Consider the following 8,092-nt stretch of genomic DNA (forward strand, 5'->3'; position numbering starts at 1 on the left):
TGGTATCTCTCCTTAGCTGATGAGGAAGGGGAAGGCAAGCTGCTTTTACTGAGTTTGGTTTTATTTTGTTCCATATGATTCTGTCTTGACTCTTTTTCCTGTCTTTACTATTTCTTCTTTCTAACGAGCTTCTGCTTGCTATAGTGTTTAACTCCACAACTAATTAGTTCCAGCTCTTATTCTGTTTCGAGTGCAACATTTTAACTCTTGCTCTGTGCCAATTTAAAAAACAATCACAACTCTAGAACTGCAGTCAATTCATAGTTATCAAAATAACAGAGGTGGGATTTTCGTATTGTGCTGAAGGGACCGTCCTGAGGTGGTGCAGAAAACCCATTTGTTTTACCCAGGAATTTCATTTTTTATAATTTCAGTCTTTGTACTGACTGTAATGAAAGCTTTTTGTTGTTTACTGCTCAGCTTGTGAAGGCTCTTGGGTGGAGTGCATCTGAGCCTGCATATCCTCCTTCCAAAATTCACTTCACAAAATGGCTTGATGGAGCACATATGTTAGAAATTCAAGTTCCAAGAAGGACAGCTTCAATAAGTGTTTCAGGATATTTTAGTCTGCATCTCTTTCATTTTGTTTTGTTTTGTGTTGTTGTTACTGTTTTTTGTTTTGTTTTGTTTTGTTTTGTTTGTTTTTCCTTCCATATTTTAAACCTTCTTTAACTTTTTAAATGTGAAGTTTTGGAGCCTGTACATGGCTTTTGCAATAAGCTTTCATTGAATAACCTGAAACTGATTTTGCAATAAGCTTTAACCAAATAACCCAAAATATTCAACTTCTTTTGAATTCTTATATAAATTCTCGGAAAAAAAAATGATATTTACATTCATTGGGTATAAGTGGACTTGCCAGACATCTTGATTTGACTGTTAGTGTTTCAGGGTTCATTAGCGATCAAGGACAGAACGCTATCCACTCTATTAAAAATCTAAGTCCACTGGATTTGGAACCACTAATTTTGCTAGGGGAAGTACAAAAATTAACCTTTGTTCTTGACCACCCTGTTCCACCCCCAATCCGCCCCCCAGAAACAGCTGGCGTAGCAGAAAGCTTCCAGTCAGCATTGCCATGGTATCTCTGATTGATCCCCGAGAAAGTAAAGGTACACGCTGCTGCCTGACATCTCTGGTCCTGCCTCTAGCTGACAATCCAAACAAGGCCTTGTTTGCAAATTCTGTAATGCTGCTTGTTAGCACAGCAGCATCGAAATAACACTAACAATCTTAAAACACATGTTGCACAAGCCAAAGTATATGTTTGTAATAAAACATTTGAATGAATATAAACAGACTTGAAATTCAATAGACCGATTAATTTCCCAAGTTTAGAAATGTACAAAGTAAATGAATAGGATGAAAAAAGCCTTTCTGTGTTCAACATCATATGAAATGTTTGTTTTATAGAAAAAGTATCTGTTGCTTTAATCATGATAAATGCAGTTTATTTTAATAGGAATACTTTCAGGAAAGGAAATAGCATGTGATGAACTTGCAGTTTTGAGGTGAAGTTGCGCCTTTGGACATGAACAACAAAACTCCAACTGACTTCAGGGGAGTCAGCATGCCACTCCAAAGTCAGCGTGACTCTATTTGTGTGTGCTGCTCTGACTTTTTGAGGCTTAGCATATCTATCCATAAAATGAGGAAAAGAAAACCTAACTTGTGAGCAAAGGTACTGTGGAATTAGTTAATGCATGTTTGCAAAAATGTTGTGCAATGACTTATTGAGGATGAAGTGGTTTTTTTTGAGTTTACTCATGGAAATCTTCCTTTCTCACTCCTCTTGCCCCTGAGTTGAACGGCAGATAGCATGCGTAATTGCAGGCTCACGCTATTACCTGTCAGGAAAGACTAAGGCTTTTGCAGGTTGGCCCATGATGATCAGCTGGCATGATCGCTGGGCAATTTATACATCCTATACAAATCATATGAATGCAAGTTTCAGTAACCTGACAAAGAAGGTGGCAAGCACTGCGTAGGTCTTTGATCCCCATGTTGTGTTCCACCTTTGGTCATAAAGAAAGATAGAGTTCAGTTTTCTTGCAGTCATAAGAAGCTAAAAGGAATTTCATGTTGATGTTGAGGAGTTAGAGATACAGAACAACAGCAAATGCATACGTAGATAGAAAGAGAGATATAGAGCTGGAGAAAAGCCTTGATAAATGGACTTAACAGCTGCTGTCACATCTTTCCATTACGACAGACAGCAGGCTGTTTGTCACGAATGGTTGCGTGGTTTAAACCACATGATTATAATAATGGCATGTGGTAACTGAGCATTCATTTTTCTTATGCTGTTTCATTTAAATAAGTGCACAGGATAGAAAACTACCTTTACAAGGACAAAGTATTGTTAACTATATATAAATAATTAAGTCCTACTTAAATGGAATCTGACTTTGATGAGACATTAAGTAAACCATATTACAAAACCTATTTGTTTCAGGCAAAAACAACAAACTATTTTTGTGTTCTGAGTTGTATGGTGGATGACTGTTTCCTGTGGAATGGTTGTAGTTCAGAATATAATGAACATCTTCAGAGAAATTACTGTTCTAACTGTTCTGAACATAACTCAACATAAACCTTTAAGATCTGGTCTGAAGCCCTATGCAGTCGGTGGAGAAAGTGCCAGTTCAGTGACTTCGTATCTTAATGTTTACCAGCTGTGGTGGTTTCACCGCAATGGACAGCTGAACTCCACCACAAGCACTCTTTCATTCCCTCTCCTCAAAGGAACAGGGGGAGAAAATAACATGGAAAGGGGTTCAGGGGTTGAGATAAGGACTGGGAGGTCACTCACCAGTTACCATCATGGGCAAAACAGATTCGACATAGGGAGATTAATATAATTTGTTGCCTATCACTAGCAGACAGGAACAGTGAGAAACTAAAAGCAAACTAAAACCACTCCATCCACCCTCTTCCACCTCCTCCCCCTGAGTGGTGCAGGGGAACGGGGAATGGGGGCTGTGGTCAGTCCCTAAAACTTCATCTTAGTGCTCCTTCACGGTCACTCTCTGCCCCTGCTCCAAGTGGGGTCCCTCCCATGGGATGCCATCCTTCCCAAACTGGTCCTGCGTGGGCTGCCAATAGGCAGCAGCTCTTTAAGAACTGCTCCCCTATGGGTCTGTACCATGGGGTCCATCCGTCACAAGCAAACTGCTCCAGCACAAGACCCCCACTGGCTGCAGCTCTGGCTTGGGGCCTGCTCCTGCGGGGGCTCTCCATGGGACGGGGCCTCCTCCAGGCCACATCCACCCTTTTGGAGAAGCCGGAGCTGACTCTGCTCTGACATGGGGCAGCTCCTGGGCTCTGCTCACAGAGGCCCCCCCTTGCATTCCCCCTCTACCAAACCCTTACCACGTAAGCCCCATACACCATCTCTCATTTCTCATGATATGCAAAAATAAAGCCCAACTCCCAACCCCAAAACAAACCCAAAAGGAAACACATGATGTTGTCCACCAAATTTTCTTCAGAAGAGTTGAAAAGGTGCTCTATGAAAAGAATGGGATTTTATTTTGAAAATGATATTTTATACACAAAACATTTCAAATAAAAATGCTCAGATTTTTTTATTGGTGAGAAATGATGATTTTGATGAAACCAAACTGTTCTGAACAATGTGAGGATTTTAATAGCTTTCCATGCAAAAGACCCGATATGTGAGACAAAAAAATGTTGGAAGCCTTTTTTATGGAAAGGTAGCTGCTACTGACATTTAAATTATTAGTATTTCAATGAAAGCTTTGTTTAAAAATACCATCTGCAGGTGGTAGGCATCTGCTTCACAAAGCAAATAAATCTCTGTTAAAAAAGCACTGGTGACCTGGCCCGTAGGACTCATTTCGTAGATTATGTTCCAGCTTGATTAGGGAGGGATATTTCCACCAAGTTTTTACTCTGAGAGGGTTTCAAAGACTCAGTGTTACAAAATATATGGACAAGGTCATATTTTATCACTTGTATTGGACATATTTGCTTTAAGAATCAAGTAAAATCAAATAGTGGAATAGAAAAGTTGAAGGATTTTTTTTTTCCATTACTCATATAGAAAAATATTAAAATATTGGGAGCTAGGAACTTAAATGTTTCTTTCAAATTATAAAAGAAGCATAGTAATGTTATGGAAAATATATGACTTCTGGATTTTGTGCTTGAAAAATTATAGTTGCACATCAAAATACTGCAGCATGCAAGAAGCCAGTGTGGTGGGCATATACATTGCATTCCAGTGAAGGAGGAGAGCATCCCAAGATCTCAGTTCATTCATATCAGCTGGACTGTATTGTGACAACTGGAAAGAAAAGCCATCAAGGGCAGGCATAGAAAAACTTCATGTGTAGCTTTTCGTAAAATACAGAAATTGCATAACTTTATTATTTTATCTTTTAAATTAGTGTAAAACACATTTTAAATGAGGCTCAGTCCTGCAAAGTACTACCGTTACAGACTCTCTAAGAGAGTAAGTACCGGTACCCTTAAAAAGATATTTGCTGCTTTTTCTCAGTGTTGCATTAACCTCTGAAATGGTACAAAAGAAGTAGTCCTGGACTTTCAGAACTCAAAACTAATGTAATAATAAATTAGAATAACAACAAAAACATCACAGAAGCATGAAACAGCCCAGGTTGGAAGGGACCTTGAAATATTGCTAGGCCCAACCTTTACTATATATCTGTATGGTAAATCTTAAAAATCAGTTGTCTAGCAATGAATGCTGTCTTGTTTGCATTCAATAAGGAAATATTTTTATTTGTCTTTGAGTAGTTGAAGAGCTGTCACTGACTATTTTATTTGCTCTAAAAAGAAGACAGGATGTTGTAGTAGATCTGTGTTAGTTCTCTTGCGTATTCATTAACTCCTTTCCTAGATACTGTTACATACGCAGCAGAGCCCCCTGCTGTTAAAGACCCTCTGAAATACCTGATTAGTTTTCTATGTTTTGCTGTCTGGACCTTCTTAGTTAAGATGAAAAACAAAACAAAACAAAACAAAACAGAAGTAGTCTGAAGGTCCTAGTTGCATGGAATTTAGTCTTCATCCAGGAATGAAATCTGCATGTCCTGCCTATATAGAACACAGTTGTGCTTTTGGCAACAGTCACAGTTTATATAAAAAATAAACTTGTCTTGGTGTATCTCTGAAAAAAGACCTCTGCTGGCAACAGATTGCTATAGTTTGAAAGCAATACACAGAGAGAGAAGGTAAGCAAAACCCACCTTCCAAGAGAGAATTTAAATACTCAGAAGAAAAGGAAAAGGGCAGGTCGGCCAGTGCAGTCACTGTGTGTGCAGCAGAAACCACAACACACACATGGGGGAGCCCAAGATGATCACAAGTGCCGAAGAGTGTCTTCTCATGCCTGTGTGGGAGCTGGGCCTGGAGGAACCAACAGGTCTGTGGAGTTCATAGGCATGGTAACTGCCTAGGAATAAGGGAAAGGGTAGGAGAAACGGAGAGGCCACAGAGTACTTAGGTTGACTGTTGGGAATGTAAGATTAACTGTCAAGAATGAGACTTGAGGAGGAAGGGTAGAAAAAAAATCGGTAGGCCGTACTGTTATAAGAAAGGATATTGCACATAATAAAAGTGTTTGGTATCTTATTAATATATTAGTAGTAAGGGTGGAGGGGGTTGGTGTTACAAACTGGGAATCTTGAGGGAACTTTTGAGGGTATAAATGTATTTTTTTTTTCTGATAAATTCAGGCCCTGCTGACATAGAGAGGTCTAGTACTTTTCCTGGTGTTTTGATCCTGATATTAATGTTACTGTAGCAGGACACTGCTGTCTGAGAACATTCACTGTGGTGTTCAGAGACAGGAATTTGTGTATTGAGATTGTAGCAAGGATGGTTTTGAGGCACTGGGCAGAGAATCAGGAAAAGTAGGTTGAACAAAACTGTACAGTTGTATATCTTACATTTATCTATAAAAGACAGTTAATACTTACATATGCTCATTGTGACTTAAAATACTCAGGGCATGTAGAAAACCACTATATTTGTGTGGAGAGATGACAATCAGAGTTCAGACAATGATGTTCTCTACTACCAATATTTAGGATTTTAAAACACTTTCAGTTATATGTTGACCATATGTATATTGTGAATTGATTTTTGTTTGTCTACAATTCATAGCATTCATGCACTCCAACATTGCTTTCATTTCATAGTAGTGTGCATGAAATTAGCATTACACTTAAAGGCTACGTACTCTTTGTTCCAGTGGTGGAAATACTGGTAGAATAGTTTAACAAGGTCCTTCGCTTTATGTGAGTAGTTTAAAATCAAAACATTGAAGTTATTTTACAGTCTTTACTTTTTACCCTAGCAAAAAATTTAAAGCTGTCTGGAGTTGTTACCTCTGTCAGCATTTGTTCACCCAAAGTCAAATAATCCTTCGTGCTGCAACAAAAGCTTCCACTGGAATCAGCTGTGACATGTTGGACGTCTGGTGAAAAACAGGTAGGAAAATCATTTACCAAACAGAGCCTTCTGGTGATTTGAATTTTGTAACAGTTTTATATTTAATCAATTCTTTTAAGCGGAATGCAAAACAACAAAGAAACATGACAGCTGGTCTATTACTGGAATAGATTTTTCATTCTTTTTAATTCCTTTTCATATATTGATTAGTATACAAATATAAATACGTGAAAAAATATGAAATCAATTAATATGAAAATTATTTTGTACAAATACAGATCATAATCATCTGCATTTAGGTGGCTTCATGGAGTTTCTCTCCATTACAAGGTATGCCCCTGTCCACGAGGATGCTCTGAGCAGGATGACTGCTAAAAAAAGGGTGGGAAGATGTTCTCTTGGGCCAAGTGGGAAACGTGGAGCCTCGACAGATTAGAGGTGATTGTAACCCTTCCATTTCCTCGGTTTGTACGTGGAAAACAGCATAGTCTATAGTTGTGTTATTCTGTTTTGTCCAGGAGCTCTCTTTGGAGATCTGGCCTGATAATCACAGAGATGAGTTGTCAACAAGAGAAGATGGTAAATGACTTAGAGTGATTGTACTTGGACCCAGAACTGCAACCTCTCACTTCAGATGGTGAGAAATCTCTACTCCTCAGATCAAGGTTAGTACGAAATGAAAGAGATTTGTTTTTCAAGTTTAGAAAGGGAATATTTTTACCTGCAGACCTTGTCATATGAGAAGGTTAACTGTCAAGATTACTAAGAGGAACCACATTTCAAAAGATTAAGGTGAGGATGGACCAAGTTACCGTTAAGTTTATATCATGTGACTCCTCTGTGTTGTCTCCTAAATATTCCAATTTTCCTCAGAATACATAGATGTAATTTGTTGTTCTATGTGGCCTTTCAGAAGACAGTTCAGTTTTTACAGTCTGCATTTAAGGTATGCACAGCAATAATATTGCTTAGAAATCTGTAATAAAAACATTGCCTATCTAGAGCATGTGTGGACTTTTATGAATCTGGAACTCCATTTTTGAGTTTCACGGAACCTGCAATGAAACAGTGTCAACAGCTAAGCTGAATGAACCAAGCCTGAGTGAGACTCTAGGCAAGCTTACTTGGCAACTCGGGTACTGTTAGCTGTCTGTTCTGTGAGGGCAGTCAATCAGCCACTGGAAGATAAGGCCATTAGGCCTTCAGCTGTAGGGAGAGTTTTACTCCATGAGGAGCTATGGAAAGTGCTAGTCTGCCTGAATGAAGTGTCTTTTGAATTTGCCTAACAGGGAAATATTATTTGGGCTGTCCTGGCAGACAAATAAATACACTCTTGGTGGATTCATGTCCATCAAGAACTGATCAAATGCTTCATAGTAACTCAGTAAGGAGCTAGTAGACAGTGTTAAAATCTAAATAGCTATACAAGTCACTTTTAAAAGCATCCCCTAAACTGCTTTTAGGTTAATTTCCTTAAAAGAGAAGTATAGATAAAAGTCTTATTTAAAAGGTCTCTCCTCCAATGCTTTTTCTCAAAACTTAGATGCAGCAAGCTGAGTTCAAGTCTAAACTACAAAAGCAAAATAAAAATTTCTGTTATACTGGGCTCAGTGCCAGCTTCACAGATGCACTCATTGCTACCCATGTAAAA

This window comes from Cygnus olor, chromosome 12 (assembly GCF_009769625.2).
Source record: "Cygnus olor isolate bCygOlo1 chromosome 12, bCygOlo1.pri.v2, whole genome shotgun sequence".
Classification (NCBI taxonomy): Eukaryota; Metazoa; Chordata; class Aves; order Anseriformes; family Anatidae; genus Cygnus; species Cygnus olor.